Below are 13,740 nucleotides of genomic sequence, written 5' to 3' on the forward strand. Positions count from 1 at the left end.
GACCCACAATACATGTTTATAGAAAATCACAATTAAACACACACACACACACACACACACACACACACACACACACACAGTGGTGTCACACACACCTGGAGCTGTCAAAGGAGATGGATTTGACTTGACCAGTGTCTGAAGAGAGACTGGAGCTGTTTATGGTAGAGGAATGCAAATGGAGGGAGATTACACACCTGAGAGAGAGAGAGAGGGAGGGAGAGAGAGATATAATACTACTACTACTACTAATAATAATAATAATATTATTATTAATCCCCTAGTTAAATGGAAGCTGACTGAATACCACTATGGTGGTCCTGGGGTCGTTTCCATAGAGTTCCTTGGAGGCGAGCTCCTCGTCCACTGTTCCCTGGAGGAAGCAGTTCGGATAAAATGCGCCTGCAATCGCCACCTGAACAACGGAAACATCACTGATACTTAATAATTATTATTATTTATTTTCTGCAGGAGTAAGTTACACTTCTTGGACTTTGTCATCATGGACTTTGTCATCACTTTGGATGCGTGTGCTTCTAAGGCTGTGAATTATGACTAATATTTATATTTACTGTATATCAGGGGTGCACACACTTTTTTGACTTGCGAGCTACTTTTAACATGACCAGTCAAAGAGATCTACCTACACTAAAAATGCGAAAAATATTTATATATACACTGCGTATACTTGTGTGTGTGTGTGTGTGTATATATATATACTGGAGCTGGGTTTTGTCAATGAAGTCTTTAAAAGACTGAAAAATGTCCTCTCCCCGCGATTTCGCTCGCTAGCCTTTAGCACTGGCGCGCTTGATCGCACACGCGTGGTGAGAGAAAAGACGAGATCTCAGACTGGCTGCCCTGTACGGCAACTAACATCTTTTTTTTTTAATGGCAATCTACCTGCACTTGGGCACCCCTGCTGTATATATTTTGACCTAAAGAAAAAAGCCTCTTTATACACATATGCTGTTAACTACACCTGTTCTACTCGTGTGGGTGTGTGTTACCTGCACTATGAATTTCTGTGTGCGCGCTGGTGTAGTCAGAGGGAGAGGAAGTTTCGCTGATGTGCATGTTGAATTGTGACACTCGATTCTTCAGATCCTCAAACAACTCGGCCACCTCTAACACACACACACCAGAAATGATAGTTAGGGATCTGTGTCAAGAAGTGTGTGTATAGATGTGTGCGAGTGAGTGAGTGAGTGAGTGAGAGTCATAACCTCTCGTATCCATTTGATCTGAATGCAGTTCTCTTTGCCCCACTCCAGCTCATCCTAAAACACACACACACACACCAGTACCACTTTATTTATTTCTATAATCCAACACGTTATAATTCAACATAACTGTCACGATCTCCTGCCTCCCATACGCCGTGTACCAGTTTAATCTATTTCCTTATTTGGTCAGTGCTTCCTGTTCTTATTACGATGTCCTCTCTCTGACTGGTTCCTATTTCTTAAATTGTGCACTCTATCTGTACACTACACACTTGACCATCTAACACCTGGATATTTGAAGAGCATACAAAGACACACACACACACACACACACACACACCCTGCGTGAAGTTGGCCCCCCAACCAACACAAAACATCGGTAGAATAGTTTGTGCTGGTTTTTGCCGTAAAATTTTTTGTTTGTGCTGCTTCAGTTCTGGAGATATTAAAAGAATATTTATAGGTCATTCTGGGTTCACTCAAACCCCCCACATGCTCCAAATTCACCCCAGATGGTCTCAATAATAATAATAATAATAATAATAATAATAATAATTCAAAAGAAGAAGACTACAGCGCCTAAACCCACACTGCGCATGCGCGAAGCCGGATGACTCAGCCATTAAATTAGAAAAAGAGCTCTAATTAGCCAGTGAAGCTACATGTCGTTCTGCCACGTCCACTTATAAAAGTAAATCATGCAGTATTCTCAGCCTGGGCAGTTATTGACAGAGTGAATTCATCGTTTTAAATAGAATCAAAAATAACATCGACCTATTTGCTAATCACATTTCGAATAGCTTGCTCATTAATTACACTGCGCATGCGTGGACTGGACTGCCTCCTCAAAAGCTAGCACCGCTAGCATATTTGTATAATATTAACATTAATACTGAACCAGAGGAGTGAATAAAAAAAGTTATAAAATGTTATTTCTCACTTCTCCTCCTCTTGTTCTTCTTCTCCGTAAGGTGTGAGTTATCTTTAGTCGGTTCCACGGTGATTCGGTCATTAGTGAACCGAGCTCCGAGAGTGAATCAGTGCGCCGTCACCGCCTGCTTCATACTGATACACCTGAAACACAGGTGTTAACACCGTTAACTACACACATACACACAATACAGAACAGAACGGGTTCGGTTACACAGAACCGAATAAACTCACTTTAGTTTGGGTCCAAACGGGCCAGAACTAACACTAACACCGCTTTCTGCTCCTACCTTCGACTTCTCGCGCTCGTGGTGACGTCACCAACGTAACGGACGTTGACGTAAATTTGAATCTGTGAGGAGAAAATAAAATAAAATAAACCCAAATATTATTTCATAAAAAGCTTCATTATCCTCTTCTTCTTAAACACGATAGAGGATAAGATATACAAATACATATAAAAAAAAACAGCTTTATCATTATTTTAAATCAAATCTTTGATTTTTTTTTATTATAATAATATAAATATTATAAAAAAATATTTATTATTTTATTTTAAAAAGTGCTCCTTTATAATTACATTTTAATTAAAAATATACTTCATCTTAATTTTTTTAATTAATATTTAATTCATCGATGATTGTAGACGTGTTGAGGTTTCACATTCTTTGTGCTTTATTATCATAAATATACACTTTGTTTAAACTTTTGAGTTTGGACACAAAATGTAAACATTCCTCATGAATCCAGAACATTCATTTGTTTATTATTTAGAAAGTAATAATTAAACAGCTGAATAAAATGATCAGATTAATCACTTGCAACATTTAGGATATGAATTTCTTGTATTAAGTGAGGTTTAATTATACACAGATATAAATAGATTTTATTTATTTGTAGTTTTCATATTTGACTCAGTACATTACACTACATTTATTTAATCAACTATTTATCAAGTTTTTTTAAAAAAATATTTAACTGAATGATTGTTCAAGATCAATAAAAATCTTCAAATAATCTATCAACACCATCAATACATCTCATCAGTAAATTAAAAATCTACATTTATCCAGCTGATCTATTGACTGGTTTATTGAAAGTTTTACAGCTCCAGCAGGTAAAGAAGCCGTGGCTTTAATCTGATCTTCTGATTTCTAATGATAATTAAATGACAAAATACAGAATTAAAGAATATCTTTATTTAAATTCAAAATCACGAATCATTTAAAAATATGGACTACAAGTCATTTCTACAAATGTTCATACAGACAGAAAGACCAGAGATGAAACGGATTTAACAGATACAGGACAATTAGGACAAGGAAAGTGAGAGAATAGAATGATCATTTATTTATTATTTTAAAAAAATTACAACTGTGTTCAATATCACAGCAAAAAGACAGTAGAGGAAACAAAGGGAAAAATATTTCACATTTCCTGTTTAAATTCAACAGTAAAATCACATGAACTGAAGACATCGTGACTTTTTGAAACCGGTCGTTACATTTTTGAGTCAAACAGAGCAGGTAGTGATGAAGAAGCTGCCTCGAAAGAGCATTTCTGTTCCTCGAAGAGTAAAAAAAAAAAAAAAAAAAACATTAAATTCTAAATGTATGAAAAATAAACATTATGTACATTTTATGTCTAATTACAGTGAACCTGACGGAGAGTGAAGCTCACAGAGGCGAAGCGTTCACGCTACAGCAAATTTCACCGGTTGACACTAAACTCGCTCACTTTGGAGGTGCGTTTCTCTGTCCCGTGATATTCCTAGCACTGTGTGTAAAAGCTCCTGAGATGTCCAGCATGGAGACGTGTGTGTATGTTGATGTGTACACAGTACCAATGGTCAGGATGTACTGTTGTGTCAGAGTTTCTCATTCCCCTGAAAAACACACGTGTGCGCGCGCGCGCACACACACACACACACACACACACACACACACACACACACACACACACACACACACACAGTGGAATTGTAAAGCAAAACATTGGAATATATATCTTAGTCACATCTCATAGTCCTTTTATAGAGTCTGAATCAGTTTGACTGATTCATTTCGAGTTGATTCAGAGTCGAATCACTTTCTAGTGAGAATCAAATACTCATCTCAGTCTAGTTCGTTTGGAAGTGTTCGACGCTCACTAGAAAATTAATTGACTCCGAATCGTCTCGAAACGAATCAAACAATCAAACTAATGGAAGGGAAAGAGCAACAGGAAAGAGGACAGCCTTCCTGCGGAAAGCAAACCGGATCAGAACCTTACATTAGATTGTTTTCTATATTTTTATTTTAAATCAGTTGTGTTGTTTTTCTTCTTTCTGCACCCGAACCCGAGACTACCTGTAGAAGGTGGTTGAATTCGGTTACACTGGAACTGTGAATGTGAATTGTCCCATGAATGTGAACGTAACTTGTATCCGGGTCTGCACTTTTTCAGGAAGTAGAGTAACCTGTGCTGAAGGCCTGTTGTGGTGATGACGTGTCATGACATGTTTTGGCCCAAATCTGCAGTAACTTTGAAAAAGTGGAAGCTCCTCTGAATATTGTGGAGTTTCTTGAGTTTGTGTTAATTTCTGTGATCACAAAATGGTGTACAGTGTCCTCCACTAATATTGGCACCCTTGGTAAATATGAGCAAAGAAGAAAACCTTTTGTTCAAAAAAAATTCACAAAAATACTCTGCTCTCATGGATAAACAATTGCAAACACCACAAGTTTATAAAAAAATATTTGTTAAATGAGTGTACAACAATTATTGGCACCCCTATGAATCCATGAAAAATGTATTTGAAGTATATTCCTCTTGATATTTTACTTTTTTGTACACTTGGGAAACTAGGAACAGGACATTGTTCAACCATGACTTCCTGTTTCACAGGGATAGGTAACACATAAGCCAAATTCTCTTACTCATTCAGAACAATAAGTGAGGCCAAGATATATTCAGTGGTACTTGAAGGTTTATGAACCCTTCAGAATTATATATATATATATATATATATATATATGAATAAAGATGACCCAAAACATCAGATTTTTACACAAGTCCTAAAAGTAGACCAAGAGATCCCAGTTAAACAAACAAGACAAAATGATAATATTTGATCACAGACAGATTGTGCACAAATGGAGGAAATTCAAGACCATCATTACCCTCCCCAGAAGATATCAACCATCAAAGATCACCCCAAGAGCAAGACAGGTAGTAGTCTGTAAGGTCATAAGGACCCAGGGTAACATCTATGCAACTAAAGGCCTCTCTCACTGTAGTGAAGGTAAGGGTTCTGTTTAGTTTGCCTTACCTAGGGCTGCTCCTATCACACAAACCACTGAAGTGAATAGCATGGAGGTGGTATTTGAAGTTAACGCAGGCTGTGGAGTGATCATCAGTAAAGATCAACATTCAAACATCAAAGATTCAACATTCAAAGATGTGGGGGGAGGGGGGGGGGGCTACGGAAATCATTTGTTGCATCAGCTGGTAAATACAGTAGCAAATGTACCAGGTCATAAGTTGGCTAACGTATTGGAGAGACAATCCGAGGTGTTCAGAGAAGAGTTGGGTCCACTGCTGGAGCGAGAACTCCAGAGGCTGGTGGAAGACAAGATCATTGAACCAATGCAGTTTGCAGAGTGGGCAGCTCCCATTGTTCCAGTCAGGAAACTGATCGTTCTATCCCAATTTGTAGGGATTATAAATTCGCAGTAAATCCAGCTCTAGTGTGGAGCAGTATCCAATTCCCAAGGTAGAAGAATTATTTGCTCAGTCGGCAGGAGGAAAGAATTTCCAAACAGGACATGACCCATGCGCATCAGAAGATAATGCTGCACAAAAATTCCAATAAGTATGTTACAATCAACATGCACAAGGGATTATGTACTTACAACAGGCCACCATTTGGAGTTGCTTCAAGTCCAGCGATCTTCCAGCACACAATAGAAGGGATTCTGCAAGACATCGCACGCGTCACAGTTTATCTGGATGACATTCTAGTCTCAGGGTATAATGAACATCTGCAGAACTTGGATGAGGTACTGAGTAGGATAGAAAAGAGTGGACTGAGACAAAGAAGGAGCAAGTGCGAGTTCATGGGAGAAGTAGAGGTATTTTTAGGTCACAAAATTAATGCTATAGGATTACAGTCGAAAGACAGGTCCTATATTATGTTTGAGACAGCTGGCATTGTAGCCGTGAAATCAGCTAACATTATGCTCCATGTAATGTTTGCGATATCCAGTTATTTGTTAAACGCTAACGCATTGCAATGTTATAAACTACCTCCTAATGGACCACCATGCATCTCCATTCAGCCCGTGTCCTGTCAGCTAAATGTAGCCTAATGTCACTCATAATTATTCACATGTTCATGCTTTTAATAAATCTTTTTATCCTGACACCGTATCAGTGAATTTAAACTAATGCTTGCATTCAGAGTATAAGGGGTGTGTGTGCGTTTAGGAGTGCACCTTAGCACTTATTAGTCATGGTCAGACAGTGTTTGAACTAAAATATCCCCCTCTCTCTCTCTCTCTCTCTCTCTGCCAGTATCAGCCAGAGGAGGATGTCCTCCAGGAGTTTTTAAATTTATAATTTTTTTAAATTCTCTCTCTTTTTTTTAAAATAAAAACCACACCATGGTACTGAGCATCGTGTACTTTTGGTGGTATCGGTACGAACAACTAGATTTTTTGTATAGTGACATCCCGAATATGTAAGGAAATAGGATGAACTCTGCATACAGGGAAGCTTTGTTTTAAGGGGGACTCACGTAGTGATTCCACATCCGCGGCGTGCGGCTCTTCTAAGACATCTACACGAAACCCATCCGGGAATTACCAGGATGAAAGGCCTGGTGCGTAGCTATATGTGGTTGCCACACTTGGATGCAGAGGTGGAAGCATTGGTCAAATCGTGTGCAGTCTGTCAGGAAAACAGAAACGCTCCGGCAAACGCGCCACTGCATGCGTGAGAGATACCAGAGCAACCATGGAGAAGGATTCACATTGATTACGGTGCACCGTGGATGAGTAGAATGTTCTTGATCGTGGTAGAAGCATTCTCAAAATGGATAGAGGCTTATCTGTTAATCAAGTCTACATCCACAGTTACCATTCAGTGCTTAAGACAAACCTTTAGCCAACACAGGATACCAGAAGTAGTGATGTCAGACCATAGCAGTTTTGTTTTTTTACCAGTGCTGAACTCCAAGAGTTTATGGAAAGAAACGGAATCAAACACAAGCACAGCACCCTACCATGCATCTTCCAGTGGTCTGGCTGAAAGGGCCGTTCAAACATTCAAAACCCTGATGAAAAGAGTGCTGGAGAGTCCATTGAAAAAGCTAGGCAGAGTGCTGTTCAGTTACCGAACGACGCCACAGTCGACCACTGGCAAATCAGCCGCTAATCAGCTGTGTGGAAGGAAACTGGTCTACACAGGGTCTCATTGAGATACAAATAATTGAGAAAAATGGTACCATGACTAACATGCAAAGGAAAGATATCTCGTGGTGGGTGACCCAGTGTATACTAGGAACTTCAGCTCTGGACCTACTTTTATTCCAGGAACAGTTCAGAAAAAGACTGGTCCTGTATGGTGCACAGTAGCATTGGGAAGTGGGCAAGTAATGCACTGACATATTGATCAGGTGAGAGATGGGCACAATGCAACATCAATAGCACCAGAGTTGTAAGACACTTCACGGCCAGATGTTGCCATTCCAGCGCATTCTACAAAAGACTCAGGTTCTTCATTGTCTGAGGAAAGTCACAAACAAAAACTGGGAGGAACTTCTGAAGTGGCTGTGTCAGAAACTTTCCTTGGGATGGAAAACCCCGAGTTGAGAAGGTCTACACGTACTAAATCTCCAAGCTATCTGAAAGATTATAATTAGTGTAGTGGTGAGTTCCCCAAACGCAGGGCAAGAATGAACCCAGGAACTGAACTGAATCTCAAGAGAAAGTGGGGCATGCAGTAAGACAATGGCCCAAAACAAAGAATGGTTAAAGAACAATAAAGTTATTGGTTTGAATGGCCAAAACTGATGTCCAAGCCCATGTGCAGGACTAATAAACAGTTACTGGAAATGATTAGTTGCAGTTATTGCTGCACAAGGGGGTCAGATCAGATACTGAAGGCAAAAGGTTCACATACTTTTGCCACTCCCAGATATGTAATATTGGATTATTTTCTGCAATAAATAAATGACCAAGTATAACATGTGTCACGTTTGTTTAAATGGGTTCTCTTTGAGTAGTTTTAGGACTTGTCTGAAAATCTTGTTATTTATGTAGAAATATAGAAAACTCTAAAGGGTTCACAAACTTTCAAGCACCACTGTAGCTGTGATGTGCAGCAAAAGGTTGTTGAGCTTCACAAAATGGGAAGTGTCTATAAGAAAATAGCACAAGCATCGAAAATGCTCATTTCCACCATCAGGACAATAATTAAGAAGTTCCAGTCAACCGGAAATGTTATGAATCAACCTGGAATTGGACGCGTGTCTATATCGTCTCAACACACTGAAGAGGACGGTTCGAGTGGACAAAACATCTCCAAGGATCACAGCTGGAGAATTGCAGGAGTTAGTTGTGTCTTGGGGTCAGAAAGTCTCCAAAACTACAATATGAAGTCACCTACATCACCACAAGTTGTTGGAAGGGTTTCAAGAAAAAAGCCTCTACTCTCATCCAAAAACACACTCAGGTGTCTTCAGTTGGCCAGACACTACTGGAACTTCAAATGGGATCGGGTTCTATGGTCAGATGAAACCAAAATAGAGCTTTTTGGTAATAAACACCAGAGGTGGTTTTGAAGCACACAGATAGGTAGCCATATGGAAAAGTACCTCATGCCCACGGTTAAATATGGTGGTGGAACTTTAATGTTTTGGGAATGTTTTTCTGCCAGAGGACCTGGACATATTGTTAGGATGCATGGATATTAAATAAAAACCTGACTGCCTCTGCCAGAAAGATTAAAATGTGCCGTGGTTGGATCTTCCAGCAGGACAGTGATCCAAAACATACATCAAAATCAACGCAAAAACGGTTTACTGACCACAAAATCATCAAGTCATTTAACACTAATGATCAGTATTAAAAATATTAACATGGATATCTGAGTCTGATAATAAAATTAACTTCTACTTGCAGTCAAATTTTGTAGTGTTTAGGACATTTAACACCCTTCCGTCCAAAAGAAACCAAAAGGGGGTACAAACTTTTACACTCCACTGTATTTGGTTGAAATTGCGCTTATAGAACAACTGAACAGCAACGTTTCCATACAGGTTTTAGTGAAGTGTTTAACAATAGCAACTTGACTTGAAATGGATGATGTTTCATTAGCGTGGCCTGTGCCCAAATCCTGCACGACTGCGTATCTAGGTACACTACACACGGTCTGAACGAATGGAGTCTCTACCGCACCTAGTGCACTAGAGATAGAGATTCCATACAAGGTGATTTGGGACGGAGCCAGTGCACAGAAACCGTTTCCCTGCGAGAGGCGCAGGTGGAGCTGGAGCTGTGTGACTGATTTGTGCACCTGTGACTACAGAACTACCTCAAGTCTCCACACGGAGAGCTGTTCAAGAGAAAAACACTCCTAAAGAACAAATCACTGCGCCAGCGAGACATCAACCCTTTAACTAGACGTTCATCCCAATTCCACACAAATACCGCGGAACTATTTAGGGCTGAGAGACAGTTCAAAAAGCACTGAAAATAAAGTCACTCGGTAAACAGTTGCTCTCTGCGTCACCCAGACAGCGAGGCGGATAAACTACAAGTTCCCGAGAAGCGTCAGATTTACTAAACTAACTAGTTCACCGTTTATCCGGCGCTAAATAAACTCCCACCGAGTTAACTCAGGTTAGTACTTTATACTAAAACAGCCGCAGAGCTAACATGCTAGCAGCTTAGCGAATAAATAAGGCCAAACGCGTTCACCTACCCACCTACAGTCGGGTGTGAAGTCTACAAGTTGCTCAGTGCTGCGTTTTCTCTCCACTTCTGTAGTTCTCCGTCATTAAATGCGGTTCAGAGATGGCTTCCATTACACCAATCACCAGCCCTCAGTGAGTAACCCGCTCGCCATGTACAACCTGCTACCTTCAACAGACAGACGCGGTTAGCCACGCCCATGGACGCCAGAGAGGATAATATGATTGGTTCGAACGTGCGTGGTGGGTGGAGCCACGAGAGAGCGCTCTACATAGAGTTCAAATCTATTACTTCATCCCCAGTGAAATCCTCTTATACAGAGACTAAGGGTCCATAGAGTAGGATTCAGTCATTATCTACATCATTTAATTCACTTGAGTGGCACCTGTTTATAATAGTTTCACATAAAATCACAAATATTATAGCTTAAAAATGCAACTCATAAAATTTTTTTGAAAATAAATGATATATTTTGTAAATGTATAAAATAAAACTTGTGTCCTATGTGGTGGTGTATTGGCTAGCCCAAGGACAGATTTAGTGATTTGTCGGATCCTAGACAAAATATAGGGATGGGGCCCTCATTTCAGTGTTTTAACATCAATATTTAAAATTTCAGCTTATGTTATTTAGCATTAACAGCAATAATCAGGCGTGTACGGGGCCTAAAAGTGGCCCTGGACTTTCTGGCCCCGAGTGGACCACCACACCCGGTCCACAATACGCCACTCATGAAGTAAGCATTCTGATGGCATTTTAGAAAAAAACACAATTAATTAGCAAAAAGTAAAAATAAAACTTTCTTAACTATAAGTTTATGCAGCGTTTTGGGGGCCCTTGCTAGCTCGGGGCCCAAGGCAATTGCTGCACGTACGTTATCATGTTTGCCTTGCACCTCCAGTTTTGGAGGTTCAATTCCTGCCTCTGCCCTGCATCGTAGTTCTCATCGTGCTTCAGGGGGTTTCATCCGGGTACTCTGGTTTCCTCCCACAGTCCAAAGACATGCGTTGTAGGCCGATTGGTATCTCTAAAAAATGTGTGCAATTGTGCCCTGCAATGGGTTGGCACCCTGTCCTGGGTGTCCCCCCACCTTGTGCCCTGAGTCCCCTGTGAGTCTTGACTCTGTGTAGGAAAAATGGGTGGATCTATGTGTCCTGCTCTAAAAAAAAAAAAAAAAAAAAAGAACCTGTTTGAATATTAGTACTTGCAAACAAGCTAAAGTGTTGTGTGAAGTGTATTAAAGAAGACAGAGCACTTGTGAATTTTAGACTTGACTGAAAATCACTTACACACAAACAAACAAAAAACCTCAAAAGTGTAAACTCTGGGTTTAAGTATCTGTCCAGTGAAGTATTTAGCAGAGCATTTATCTCCATATCAGGTGTGTTATACTATTACACTGAGCAGACTGACCTATCATAACAATCAGCATATAGTCTCATATTCCATATTCTATTATATACTAGCAGTATTATTTAACTGAAAGTCAAAACTTTTGCTACTAAAACCATGCAGTAGAACTGCTCGATAGAAATAACATTGCTCATGTGACATCCTATTAAATGTAAATATTATGTATATGTACTTTGGCTAGTTGTTTTTTTCTCCATATGGTTATAATGTTCCCAAGACTAATACATCACAGGTATTCATAATGTATACATAAGATGGACTACCATAACAAAATGAGCATAAAGTTCAAGTCATGCACAGATGTTTATAATCGAATCATTTTCCTATATGTCACAAATGACCAAATAGTCTTCAGTAATTCCAGACAGCATGGAGAAAGTTAAATAAAGTGAAGTGAAGGATATAATGGATGCCTGAAGGGTTGCATAAAACATCTCAAAACTATGACTACACAATAAATTGATGGGATTTATGTGCATTAAATTGTGTTTTTATGAAACATCTTAAGAAACAGGGGAATAATGTCGACTGAGATCGATTACTTAAAGTGAAAAACAATAAGAATCATTTTATAATAAATAAATAATGTACAATGTAAAATAGATAAATTATTTACAATAACCTGATTGCATAAGTGTGCACACCCTTAAACACATTTAAATTTTATCACAGCATTTCATCTTTTTGGATAAGAGTAGATCAGTTTGGAGCGTCTTGATTTAGCAATATTTTGCCATTCTTCCTTGCAAAAGCATTCTAACTCCGTCAGATTGGCTGGACATCTCCTGTGCACAGCCCTCTCCGGGAAACCCCACAGATTTATGATTGGATTTAGGTCTGGACTCTGACTGGGCCATTCCAAAAGCTTGAACTTGTTTTGGTGAAGTCATTCGTTTGTTGATCTGGAGGTTTGCTTGGTCGTTAACATGCTGAAAGGTGAAATTCCTCTTCATCTTAAGTGTTGTAGCAGAAGCCTTAATGTTTTGTACCAAAATTGACTGATATTTGGAGTTATTCATTATTCCCTCCATCCTGATTAAAGCCCAGGTCCAGCTGAAGAAAAACCACTCCAAAGCTCAATGCTTCCCTGTGGTCATGGTGCTCTTTTGGTGTTGCGTTGTTTTTTTTTTTTGCCAAACATGTTTTTTGGTTATAGCTAAAAAGTTAAATTTTGGTCTTGTCAGGTATCATAACACATTATTCCACATGGTTTTGGGAGATAAAAAAGGAGTAATTTTAGATGTGTAATTCACAACCTTAAACTTTTCATTCAAAACGTTGCTAAATGTTTGAGATTTTTCTTTATTCTCTCGACCATATAAACCATAATACTTAAATACTTAAGAGACGACAACTGAATTTATTTGTGATATTTGACTTTGTACGGAATGAATGAACACAGGATATTCTAGGTGAAACCATCAGGGTTGAACAGCATTAATAGGCACTAGATGGGACAGTGATGAGAAGTTTAAATAGACCCTGTAATGCAGCCTGGCTGGGGTTTTAAGGTCATGTAAAAATCCACTTAAAAATGATATTATATAGAACACGGATACATTCATGGCTCATTTGTTCACATTTAATCCGCACTGAATCATTTGTCAAGTACTGAATAGAAACCATATTCTGTTCATTAAAATTTACTCCAAGTACGTGCGTACCATGTGTGTAAAAAGAAAATCAGTACCATCATGCCCTTCTTTAGAGATTTTATATTGATTAGTTTCACTTGTCCATTTGCTCTTACTATGTTAATATTTACGAGGGGCATCTACACACAAATTGTGTTTTTGCTTTGTGCAGGATAATAAAATACATCAAAAAGGCACTCGGGATAAACATTGTGTACATGGACTTTTTAATAATGCTGTAAAATGATTAGCAAAAGGAGACTTCATAATCTTGCTTACAAATCAGAATATATAACTTCAAATAATAATAAACACAGGAAGACATTTCTGTAACCCATCATTCACAACAGCCTTTAAATCTGTTTGCTGGTCCATCTGTAAGAGAAAAAATATTATACATGCATACAAAAATAAATTTCCAGCCCAGCTACACATTTGAGGTTTCATGCTAACTGCAGTTCTACCTGCTTTTTATAGTTACAGGTGTGGGTCACATTTCTTCTGTCATATTCTGCAGAGAGCATAATAAAGCACACCCTTCTTTTTCCCCCTGGTTTCACAGACAAGGCCTAAGCCTAGTCCCAG

General features: G+C 39.0%; 1 protein-coding gene across 15 annotated transcripts in view; it reads right to left on the reverse strand.

The window, feature by feature from the left end:
- The window catches only part of LOC128634184 (E3 ubiquitin-protein ligase UBR2), a 29,413-nt gene extending 19,058 nt beyond the window's left edge, over window positions 1-10,355 (reverse strand). Inside the window, exons 1-8 of one of the 15 annotated variants that reach the window (XR_008397453.1) lie at window positions 10,123-10,352; window positions 6,047-6,109; window positions 3,891-4,038; window positions 2,164-2,297; window positions 1,224-1,277; window positions 1,008-1,124; window positions 305-412; window positions 96-194 (exon numbers count right to left, since the gene is read on the reverse strand). The gene's annotated coding sequence lies outside the window, so the exon portion shown is untranslated. Of the gene's footprint in view, window positions 1-95; window positions 195-304; window positions 413-1,007; window positions 1,125-1,223; window positions 1,278-2,163; window positions 2,298-2,387; window positions 2,514-3,176; window positions 3,720-3,890; window positions 4,039-6,046; window positions 6,110-10,118 lie in introns of those variants that run through there. The other 14 variants (XR_008397450.1, XR_008397449.1, XR_008397447.1 and 11 more) reach the window with 14 other exon arrangements.
- Window positions 10,356-13,740: the final 3,385 nt, after the last annotated feature.

Source organism: Ictalurus punctatus, chromosome 12 (genome assembly GCF_001660625.3).
Source record: "Ictalurus punctatus breed USDA103 chromosome 12, Coco_2.0, whole genome shotgun sequence".
Classification (NCBI taxonomy): Eukaryota; Metazoa; Chordata; class Actinopteri; order Siluriformes; family Ictaluridae; genus Ictalurus; species Ictalurus punctatus.